The sequence below is a fragment of the Bos javanicus genome, chromosome 19 (assembly GCF_032452875.1).
Source record: "Bos javanicus breed banteng chromosome 19, ARS-OSU_banteng_1.0, whole genome shotgun sequence".
NCBI lineage: Eukaryota > Metazoa > Chordata > Mammalia > Artiodactyla > Bovidae > Bos > Bos javanicus.
In genome coordinates this window covers 5,667,281-5,679,930 of record NC_083886.1, presented here as the reverse complement: position 1 = coordinate 5,679,930, position 12,650 = coordinate 5,667,281, and positions in this window count along the sequence as shown.

Sequence of the window (12,650 nt, the reverse complement as noted above, 5' to 3'; positions counted from 1 at the left end):
AGGTGGCCAAAGTATTGGAACTTCAGTTTCAGCAAAAGTCCTTCCAATGAAATTTCAGGACTGATTTCATTATGATTGACTGTTTTAATCTCCTGGCTGTCCAAGCAACTCTCAAGAGCTTTCTCAACACCACAGTTCAAAAGCATCAATTCATCAGCACTCAACCTTCTTTAAGGTTCAACTCTCACATCCATACCTGACTACTAGAAAAATCATAGCTTTGACTATATTGACCTTTGTCTGCAAATTAATGTCTCTGCTTTTTAACGTGCTGTCTAGGTTTGCCATAACTTTTCCTTCAAGGAGCAGGTGTCTTTTAATTTCCTGGCTGCAGTCACCATCTGCAGTGATTTTGAAACCCAAGAAAGTAAAGTCGATCACTGCATCCAATGTTTCCCCATCTAATTGCCATGAAGTGATGAGACCAGATTATATGATTTTAATTTTTTGAATGTTGAGTTTATGCCAGCCTTTTCACTTTCTCACCTTCATTAAGAGGTTCTTTAGTTCCTCTTCACTTTCTGCCAGATGGATGATGTCATCTGCATATCTGAGGTTATTGATATTTCTGCTGGCAATCTTGATTGCACCTTGCACTTCATCCAGCCTGGCATTTTGCATCGTAAATTCTGGATATAAGTTAAATAAGCAGGATGACAATATATAGCCTTGACATACTCTTGTCATAAATAAATGCTCAGAATTTTTTCAACAATATGTGAACCGTGAACTTCCAGATGTACAAGATGGTTTTAGAAAAGACAGAAGAACCAGATATCAAATTGCCAACATCTGCTGGATCATCAAAAAAAAAGCAAGAGAGTTCCAGAAAAACATCTATTTCTGCTTTATTGACTATGTCAAAGTCTTTGACTGTGTGTATCACAATAAACTCTGCAAAATTCTGAAAGAGATGGGAATACCAGACCACCTGACCTGCATCTTGAGAAATCTGTATGCAGGTCAGGAAGCAACAGTTAGAACTGGACATGGAACAACAGACTGGTTCCAAATAGGAAAAGGAGTATTTCAAGGCTGTATATTGTCACCCTCCTTATTTAACTTATATGCAGAGTATATCATGTGAAATGCCAAGCAGATGAAGAACAAGCTGGAATCAAGATTTCTGGGAGAAATATCAATAACCTCAGATATTCAGATGATACCACCCCTATGGAAGAAAGTGAAGAATATCTAAAAAGCCTCTTGATTAAAGTGAAAGAGGAGAATTAAAAAGTTGACTTAAAGCTCAACATTCAGAAAACTAAGATCATGGCATCCGGTCTCATCACTTCATGGCAAATAGATGGGGAAACAGTGAAAACATGTCAGACTTTATTTTTGGGGGCTCCAAAATCACTGCAGATGGTAATTACAGCCATGATATTAAAAGACATTTACTCCTTGTAAGGAAAGTTATGACCAACTTAGATAGCATATTAAAAAGCAGAGACATTACTTTGCCAACAAAGGTCAATCTAGTCAAGACAATAGTTTTTACAGTAGTCATGTATGGATGTGACAGTTGGACTATAAAGAAAGCTGAGAGCAGAAGAATTGATGCTTTTGAACTGTGGTGTTGGAGAACACTCTTGAGAGTTCCTTGGACTAAAAGGAGATCCAACCAGTCCATCCTAAAGGAGATCAGTCCTGAGTGTTCATTGGAAGGACTGACATTGAAGCTGAAACTCCAATACTTTGGCCACCTGATGTGAAGACCTGACTCATTTGAAAAGACCCTGATGCTGGGAAAGATTGAAGGTGGGAAGAGAAGGGGATGACAGAGGATGAGATGGTTGGATGGCATCACCGACTCAATGGACATGAGTTTGAGTAAACTCTGGGAGTTGGTGATGGACAGGGAGTCCTGGCATGCTTCAGTCCATGGTGTCGCAAAGAGTCCAACACTACTGAGCGACTGAAGTGAACCGAACTAAACTGAACTCTTTTCCCAATTTTGAACCAATTCATTTTTCTATGTCCGGTTCTAACAGTTGTTTCTTGACCTGCAAACAGGTTTCTCAGAATGTAGGTAAGGTGGTCTGGTATTTCCATGTCTTTGAGAATTTTCCATAGGTTCTTGTGATACACACAGTCAAAGGCTTTAGCATAGTCAATGAAATAGATGTTTTTTTCTGGAATTCTCTTGCTTTTTTCTATGATCCAAATTTTCGCAATTTGATCTCTGGTTTCTCAGTTCAGTTCAGTTCAGTTCAGTCACTCAGTCGTGTCCGACTCTTTGTGACTTCATGAATCGCAGCACTACAGGCCTCCCTGTCCATCACCAACTCCCAGAGTTCACCCAAACTCATGTGCATCGAGTTGGTGATGCCATCCAGCCATCTCATCCTGTTGTCCCCTTCTCCTTCTGCCCCGAGTCCCTCCCAGCATCAGGGTCTTTTCCAATGAGTCAACTCTTCACATGAGGTGGTCAAAGTATTGGAGTTTCAGCTTCAGCATCAGTCCTTCCAACGAACACCCAGGACTGGTCTACTTTAGGATGGACAGGTTGGATCTCCCTGCAGTCCAAGGGACTTGCAAGTGTGTTCTCCAACACCACAGTTCAAAAGCATCAATTCTTCAATACTCTGCTTTCTTCACAGTCCAACTCTCACATCCATACACGACCACTGGAAAAACCATAGCCTTGACTAGATGGACCTTTGTTGGCAAAGTAATATCTCTGCTTTTGAATATGCTATCTAGGTTGGTCATAACTTTCCTTCCAAAGAGTAAGCGTCTTTTAATTTCATGACTGCGATCACCATCTGCAGTGATTTTGGAGTGCCCCCAAAATAAAGTCTGTCACTGTTTCCACTGTTTCCCCATCTATTTCCCATGAAGTGATGGGACCAGATGCCATGATCTTAGTTTTCTGAATGTTGAGCTTTAAGCCAACTTTTTCACTCTCCTCTTTCACTTTCATCAAGTGGCTCCTTAGTTCCTCTTCACTTTCTTCCATAAGGGTGGTGTCACCCTCATATCTGAGGTTATTGATATTTCTCCCGGTAATCTTGATTCCAGCTTGTGCTTCTTCCAGCCCAGCGTTTCTCATGATGTACTCTGCATATAAGTTAAATATGCAGAGTGACAATATACAGCTTTGACATACTCCTTTTCCTACTTGGAACCAGTCTGTTGTTCCATGTCCAGCTCTAACTGTTGCTTCCTGATCTGGTTTCCTGATCTGGTTCCTCAAGCTTTTTTCTAAATCCAACTTGTACATCTGGAATTTTTTGGTTCATGTACTGTTGAAGCCTAGCTTGGAGGATTTTGAGCATGACCTTGCTAACATGTGAAATGAGTGCAATTGTGCATAGTTTGAACAATCTTTGGGACTGGAATGAAAACTGACTCTTTCCGGGTCTGTGGCCACTGCTGAGTTTTTCAAATTTGCTGGCATGTTAAGTGCAACACTTTCACATCATCATTTTGGAATTTGAAAGACCTGAGCTAAAATTCCTTCACTTCCACTAGCTGTGCTTATAGTGATGGTTCCTAAGGCACATTCGAGTTTGTAGTCTAGGATGTCTGGCTCTAGGTGAGGAATCATACCATTGTGGCTATCTGGGTCATTAAGATCTTTTCTGTAAAAACATTTGTGTGTATTCTTGCCACCTCTTCTTAATATCTTCTGCTTCTGTTAAATCCATAGCATTTCTGTCTTTTACTCTGCCCATCTTTGCATGAAATATTCCCTTGATATCTGTAATTTTTTTGAAGAGATCGCTAGTCTTTCCCATTCTATTGTGTTCCTCTCTTTGCATTGTTCATTTAGGAAGACTTTATGTCTCCCTGCTATTTTTAGGAACTCTGAATTCAGATGGGTGTATCTTTCGTTTTCTCCTTTGCCTTTTGCTTCTCTTCTTTTTTCAGCTATTTTAAGGCCTTCTTAGATAACCTTTTTGCCTCTTTCATTTCTTTTTCTTGGGGATGGGTTTGATCACTGCTTCTTTTGTGTTATGAACTTCATCCCATAGTTTTTCAGATACTCTGTCTATGAGATCTATTCTCTTAAATCTACTTCCAGTGTATAACTGTAAGGGATTTGATTTAGGTTATAGCTAAATTGAGTAGTGTTTTTTCCTACTTTCTTCAATTTAAGTCTGAATTTTGCAATAAGTTGTTCATTATCTGAGCCACAGTCAGCTCCCAGTCTTATTTTTTTCTGACTGTATAGAGCTTCTTAGCTTTCAACTGCAATAATATATAAGGCCAGATACTTTAAAACTCTTAGAGGAAAACATAGGCAGAACACATTTTGAATAAATCAAAGAAAGATCCTCTTTGACCCACCTCCTTGAATAATGAAAATAAAATCAAACAAATGGGACTTTGTTAAATTTAAAAGCTTTTGCATAGCAAATGAAAACATGAACAAAATGAAAAGATGATCCTCAGAATGGAAGAAAATATTTGCAAATGAAGCAACTGACAAAGGATTAGTCTACAAAATAGACAAGAAGCTCATGCAGCTCAATATCAGAAAAAAAAAAAAAATCTGATTAAAAAATTGGCCAGTGACCTAAACAGATGTTTCTCTAGAAAAGACATACAAATGACCAGCAGACACATGAAAAGATACTCAATATCTCTCATTGCTAGAGAAATGCAAATCAAAACTACACTGAGGTATCACTTCATACTGGTCAGAATGGTCATCATCTACAAATAATAAGTGCCAGAAAATATCTACAAATAATAAGTTCCAGAAAAAAAGTGAACCCTCTTGAACTATCGATAAGAATGTAAATGGATACAACTACTATTGGAGAACAATATGGAGGCTCCTTAAAATCTAAATATAGAGTTACCATATGGCCCAGCAATCCCAATACTGGGCATATACCCTGAGAATACCATACTTCAACAGGATGCATGTATCTCAGTGCTCATTGCAGCACTATTTACAATAGCTAGAATATGGAATCAACCTAGATGTCCATCATCAGATGAATGGATAAAATAAGTTGTGGTACATATATATAATGGAATATTACTCAGCCATAAAAAGGAGTGAAATTCGGTCATTTGTAGTGATGTGAATGAAATTAGAGCTTGTCATACAGAGTGAAGTAAGTAATAGAGACAAAAACACATATCATATATTAATGCATGTATATAGAATTTAGAAAAATGATACTATTTGCAGGGCAGGAATAGAGATGCAGACATAGAGAATGGACTTTTTGACACAGGGGGGAAAGGAGAAGGTGGGATGAATTGAGATAGTAGCACTGACGTATATGCCTTAGCTTGTGTAAAATAAGTGGCTAGTGGGAAGCTGCTGGTGCACTGTGATGACCTAAAGGGCTGGGATAGGGAGGGGTGAGAGGGAGGTTCAAGAGGGAGTGGAGTGGAGATATATATATATATATATATATATGTATGATTCATGTTGTCATACAGCAGAAATCAACACAATATTGTAAGATAATTACCCTCCAATAAATAAAATATAACAGATATCATAAAAATTTTGGTATGAACAAAGTAGTATAAGGACATAGAAAAGAGAAGAACTTTGGGGATATCAATGAAGGTGTTAGCATAAAGGTAACATTCAACTTGAACTTAAAGAGTGAGAAATATTTCATGAGACAGATAGGAGTAGGAGAATAAATTGTTAGAACAGATTAAACTCTTATGAACAATATTGCTTGCCACCATAATTTAGAAAGTGCTACAGTGTTGAATGTGAAAAGATGGCCATTTGGAGTAATTTTTCAGTTTGTAAGGACAACTTTGTATACCCAAGACCTTCAATATGAGTTGAAATTTCATTTACAGAAGATTCTCAAGTTTCTTATGCAGGATACCCCCATGATAGATTCTGTGAACCACATTTTAATTTTCAAGTTGCCTTTACTTGTTCAGTACCTTGTCCACAAGTGCCAAATGTTCAACAAACAAATACTTTAGGGCTATGTGAAGCCTGCATATAGTCAGTATATGTTAGGACAGCAATTCTGAATTGGGAGGTGAAGTCAAAAGGACACAGAAGAACATTAGGGTCAGGTGTGGCTTAAAGAAGAATATTCAGTGTTTTAACATGATTTTATTAAAATTCACAAGCACAGAAAACTAACCAAAATGATCACATGGATCACAGCCTTGTGTCACTCAATAAAACTAAGAGCCAGGGCCACCCAAGACGGATGGGTCGGGGTGGAGAGTTCTGACAAAATGTGGTCCACTGGAGAAGGGAATGGCAAACCACTTCAGTCAAAAGGACGCAGCAGAATATTAGTCAGGTCTGGCTTGAAAGAGAATATTCAATATTTTAACATAATTTTATATTTAAAAAATGAAAAGAAATCTCTTGCTTTTATAATGCAAATTACAAAGAGCAAATCTCTCTCTGAGGAATCATAGCTGGTAGGCATACTTAGAAGACAGAGCAAGAAAGAATTCTGAGTAAGCAGTGTAGGAGATATGTTAGTTACCTGAAATGCTTTCCAAGGTGTTCAGTATAATATATACTGTCATTTCTATTGCAGGTCTTGCATATATAAATATATTTTTTCAGAAACCATACATTTATTTTTTAAAAAAATCAAGTTCATGTGTTGGTCGTGAGTTAGATGGACCAAGCATAGTCCATTCTGTTTTTTACCAATAAATAGAGATATAAAACCAGGACAAAAGGCATGGAGAAGCTGTTTGATGACTTTGAGAAGTAAACAGCAGCAGATGGATTGGGAAAGAAAACCATAATTCAAAGTACTGCCAAAATGCAGGCAACTTTACCTTTTTTTTTTTTTCCAGGTCTCCCACTAATTGTTCACAGGCAGAGTTGCAGTTGCAAGACAAATTAGGCTAAATGCTGGCTGGAGAACTGAAAGAGATCCCCTAAGTGGGAAGTAGGGGAAGATCACAGAGGAAGAAACTTGGGAAGGTATTTCCATAAAACTGTTTACGAACTCTTGGGTGTAGCTGAAATTGTCATGCATGGGTCTAGTTCTAACAAGCCTACCCAAGATACTGAGAAACTAAACAAAAGACAGAACACCACTGAGGTCCCAGACTGAACATTTTTGGGACAGCTTATTCTTTTTGTACTCATGGGTGTATGTTCTTTTGAAGAGATTTTGGCCTTCCTTGTTGGAGCATTGCTATAATACATGTATAGGTCTTTGTCAGATAATTCCAACATCTTTAAAATCTTTGGTGTCTATTAATTACTGCTTTTTTTTTCATATGAGTTGAGATTTCTGTGGTTCTTCACTTGCCAAGCAGTTTTCAAACATATCCTGGACATTTTGATTGTGTTATGAGATTCTGGGTCTTGTATAAATCATGACAAAATATTGATATTTGTTTTAGCAAACAACTGTTATGGTTAATTTAAGTTCAGTTTGCAAATTCTGACCCATCTTCTGCTGTGGTTCTAGTATCAGTTCAATTTTCAAAGGAAAAAAAAAAGAAAGCAAGTTTCAGTAAAGAAACAGAAGAAACAATAGGAAATTTCAGAAGCAACAAAAGTAATCCCCTTCTCCCTCTAAAAAAAGAAATTCACTGTATATACTCTAGAGAAGAATGGATCTGAGAGAGGATACAGTCCTCTTGAAGCTACATCAATAGAAATTATTCTATCTGAATAATAGAGGGATTGTTGTTCGGTTCCTCAGTCATGTCTGACTCTTTGAGACCCCATGGACTGCAGCATGCTAGGCCTCCCCTGTCCTTCACCAGCTCCCAGACTTTTCTGAAAGTCATGTCCATTGAGTCAGTGATGCCATCCAACCATCTCATCCTCTGTCACCCCCATCTCTTGCTGCCTTCAGTCTTTCCCAGCATCATGGTCTTTTCCATTAAGTCAGTTCTTTGCATCAGGTGGCCAAAGTATTGCAGTTGGACAGACCCTCAGACACTTGTGTGACAATTTTAAAAATTCTAAGACTTAGCTCAGAATTTCAGAAGAGGAGAAAGAATGTGGGGCTGAAAAAATATCTGAAGAAATATGGCTCAAAATTTCCCAAATTTTGCAAAAGACCTATAAATTCAAGATGCTCGGTGAACCCCAACCCAGGTGGAAGACAAAAGAAATAAATTCATGCTCAGGCAATCAAAGTGTTAAAAACTAAAATCAAGCAAACAAAAGGAATAAAATATATAGAAAGTATTACTTACAGGGAAGCAATGATGCAAATTTCAGCTTCCAAACTGAAAACCATGAAGATAAGAAGGAAGTCCCACACATTAAAGTGCTGTAACAGAAGAAGCACAGAACTAACACCATGTTGGAACTGCCTCCCTCATTCTCTAGATTATGTACTCTAGTACTCTGGCCCTGCATATAAAGAGTTAAATATTACAGAAATGTTGCTTGTGCCCAAATAACTCATTAAGTTCCCTCAAGACAGTTTCCATCCCTTGTTATGGCCACTACTTGTTACAGATAAGTTTGCTTTCAGCCCAGAAACTTGCTAATAAGCAGAGCTAAGAATGGCAGAGTAAAAGATAACTGCTAACAATTTGAAGTTTTTGTGGACTTGGGATCCAGCCTACATGAGCAAGCAGAAGAACAAAAAGATGTTCTGCTTCCCTTGAAGGCTGGGTGGTTCCAAGAAGTCTGCACTAAGCTTTACAGTTTAATCTTGAACCTTGGCCACTTCCCTTTTCCTTTAATGTAAGAGAAGACTGAATTATATTCTGAGTTCAGATGGTTATTTTAGGACACTAGTCTGCCATCTTCTCAGTTTCCTGGCTTTTGAAATAAAGTCATTATTTTTTGCCCCAACACCTTGTCTTTTCACTTATTGGCCTGTTGTGTGCTGAGTAGTATGAGCTTAGACTCAGTAACAGTGATGCAACAAGAAAAACAAAAAAGAAAAAAAACCAGAAGTCTATGTTCAGTGAAACTATCCTTCACATATGCAGGTGAAATAGTGACTTTCTTTGATGAAGGAAAATTCAGAGAAACAATTTCCAGCATCATTGCCTCTTGGGCATCAGCATAACTCCTGTTCCCAGGCTCCAGAATTGCAGAATTGGGTATGAACAGAGAAATCAGTCTTGAAATGTTAAGCACCTTTGTGTAATGCTTCTGGCTAGTGGACTCCAAGTGCATGGGGATACCTTTGAAATGCCATTTGCGCAAGGAAAGGCTACCCATTCCAGTTTCTGGCCTGGAGAATTCCATGGACTGTATAGTCCGTGGTGTCACAAAAAGTTGGACATGAATGAGTGACGTTCAACTTTTTTCAAAAGCAGATTTACAGAAGGGAGTTTCTATCTTTTACCAAGGGATTATTTGCTGCCATCGATTGTGCCAGTGTCCAAGGTCTTGCTTGTGACAGCTGACCGGACTGGCTGTAGCTTCTGGCTGGTGGTAGCTGGAATGTCATTGTGCAGGGTAACAAGCCCCTTGTGATGCCAAGCAGGTTTCATATAAGATGGGGCAGAAGGGACTGGGGCCAGACGCTGAGATGGCATAAATGCTATGGCTGTTTTTGTGACTCCTGTTGCTCAGCATAAAACAATAGCCTTGTTTAACTGAAGATACATATGCAGAAAAAGTGTAACTGTAAGCATGCGGCAGCAGCAAGCATGCACCCCAGCCTCAAAGCCTCAGCTTCATCCAAATAAGCTTGCTTGGGCTCCAAGGTGGACTGACTGCAGCTGGAGAGAAGTCTGGACTGGGGAGGGGGTAGGGGGGCAGCTCTCAGACCTGCTGGGACCAGTGAAAGGGCCACCACTGCCTGCCCACTTGCCTTGAGGTAATCACCACTTTGGTGACAGAGTTGTGCTGTGATGCTTATTTCCCCTCTTTTATCATTTTCCAAAATTTCAGGAGAAAAGTGAGCTACCACTATTTAAAGAGGTAAGTGAAAAAGTTAAAAAAGTGAAAGTGTTATTTGCACAATTGTATCCAGCTCTTTGTGACCCCACGGACTGTAGCTCACCATGCTCCTCTGTGGAATTCTCCAGGCAAGAATACTGGGGTGGGTAGCCATTCCCTTTTCCAGGAGATCTTCCCTTACCAGGGATCGAACCTGGTTCTCCTGCATTGCAGGCAGGTTCTTTACCATCTGAGCCACCAGGAAAGCCCTTAAAGAGGTGAAGGGAGAGTCAATTTTCCATTAATTTTTAAAGGAAGCTACAGAAGAAAGACTAAGTTATGTCCTAAATACATATTGCACATAACCACTGACATTGAGGGCTCAGTGTTTTGTCACTGAGGTGATTCAGAGCTTCCTCCTAGCCTAGGACTTCTGCAATTCTGGCTGCTCTTAATCTCTGAGAAGCTTTTCTTGATGTATATTCTCTGCAGTTGCTAACCAAGCCTCATGCAGGAGGGCTGAATGCCATCAGTCACATTGTTCCTTCTCTTTCATTTCTTTTCAACCACAAGGCCACTAGCTTGGCCTACATGGTGGATAAAACTCAGAAAAGCTTGTGAGATCAGGCCAGCTTGGGATTAGCTGCTTTTGGGAGGCTGGTAGGAGGGGCGGCTCTGGGCCCCCTGGGAGAAGAGAGGGGGTCAATTCTCACTCTCTGCTAAACCTGCCTGCATCACCACCTCTATGCATTGCCTTCCAAAAACAGCCCAGGAACCCATTAAGATATTAACTATGTCATAAGGGGGTGTATTAGATGAAGCGATGGTTGCTGCGCACAAGATATTTGCCTTGCTCTATGAAGATTTGAATGCACTCATGAAGTATTTTTTCTGTACTGAGGTTCTTCAGTTGTCAAAAGGATACACCCTGGCTGCTGGATTTATAAGTTGAAACACATTTTTCCTTTGGTTTTCCTAAAACCAGGTAGTGCTAAGTTGAAGACTAAGTGCCCTAATTATGAAAAAAGTAGAACTTTCAGCAAATCTTGGTACAGTTTTCTGATATATTGAAGTTTTGAATACATTATATCTGAAACACAAGCATTATTTCTTCCTATAATTTACCTTGAATGTACAGAGTCAGAATTCAGCAAATTGTCTCTTAAAATGCCTCATCATTTTCTTGTCTTAATGAAGCTTACAAAGACAAGGCTCTTAAAAACTGTGTCAAAGAAAATACCCAAATGCAATCTCCACAGGATGAACTCAGACAATATTTTCCTGATGTTGTTCCTGAAAATGCTATTTAGAAGGTTATAAGGAATCCTTTTCTTACTAACATTGAGTCATTGCCAGATTTTAAGAGGGGTTTTAGAATTCAAATTTGATGTAACTGTCAACAAAATATATGGAACATCATTTCAGAGATTTTGGGGGACAAACTATCTCTGTTTGTAACAAGAGAAGAGGATTTGAGTGCCATCTATTTTCATCAGCATACATTTGCAAAGTTCTTTTTTTCCCTTGTACTTCTGCCTCTGAAAGCAAAGTAGTACAGTGGGCGCAGGAACGGCCTTTAGTGTCATTGCCAAATACTTCTCTGGTTCTTTGTTTTTCAGTACCTGTTAAGATTACATTTCCTGACTTCCTCTAGCTTGCATGAGGCTGTGTGAATAGTTCTAACCAGTGAGTTATGAGTGGCAAGGAGACACACCACTTTCAGCTGAACCTTTAATGCCAAAGTGAGACACTCCAGAACACTCTTTCCCTTGGCCTCAGTTACCTGCCACATAAGTTTCCTAGAAGTGTCATAAAAAATTACCACAGAATTGGGTGGCCTAAAACAACAGGAATTTATTATCTCATAGTTTAGGAGGCCAGAAGAACAAAGTCAAGGAGTTAGCAGGCTTCATTCTTTCTGAAGATTTTAAGGAAGAAACCATTCCATCTATGCCTGTGGGTGAGATCCTGGTGACTGCTGGCAACCCTTGGCATTTGCCTGTAGATACATCACTTCAAGCTCTGCCTCTGTCTTCACATTACTTTTCTGTGACTCTGTGCCCTTTCCTCTTCTTATAAGGGAATCAGGGATTGAATTTAGGGCCCAGCCTAAATTCAGGATCATTTTACCTCAATATTCTTAACTAGTTATGTCTGCAAAGCCCCTGTTTCCAAATATGGTCACATTCTGAGGTTCCAGGTGGGCGTGGAATTTTTGGAGAACACAACTCAAACTACTATACCAGCCATGGCTCAGACACGTGATGCTCCATCAACCCAGGACCTGGAGTGAAGACTGGGTGGGACAGAGCCTCCGCCAGCTTACGGGCTGAGAGGATAAGTGAGAAAAGCATCTGTGCCACAGGAAGTACTGAGATTTTAGAGATGTTCGTTATCAAGCATCCCTGGACAGACACAAGACTGCTGTTCAAAATGACCCTTTTAAGTGTCCAATCGTCCATCTGTCCTGGTGTGAAAAAGTCTATTTTAAGCAAATAGACTCAGTGGTCACATTAACATCAAATGATTTAGATATATAAACATATTTTTGGAGTTTTTATATATTTACATATTTTTTCTTATAAAATTCATCTGCTTCAATATTTTTGTCAAAATATTTATTTTGTCATTCAACTACTTCAGGTAAATGAATTTGTTATTCAATGGTCAATCTATATTTTAAATAAAATGTCAATCAAAATTCAAATAATTTTTTAAATATAAGAACAAGACTCACAAGTTCATTAGGCAAAAAATTAGAATAGCCACAACAGTATTAGTACCTTATATTAACCTGTATGTTTCTGTGTTCATTTTTAGGATTTTGGTTTTACTTTTCTCATTGAATAAATTAGATAAGTTTTTT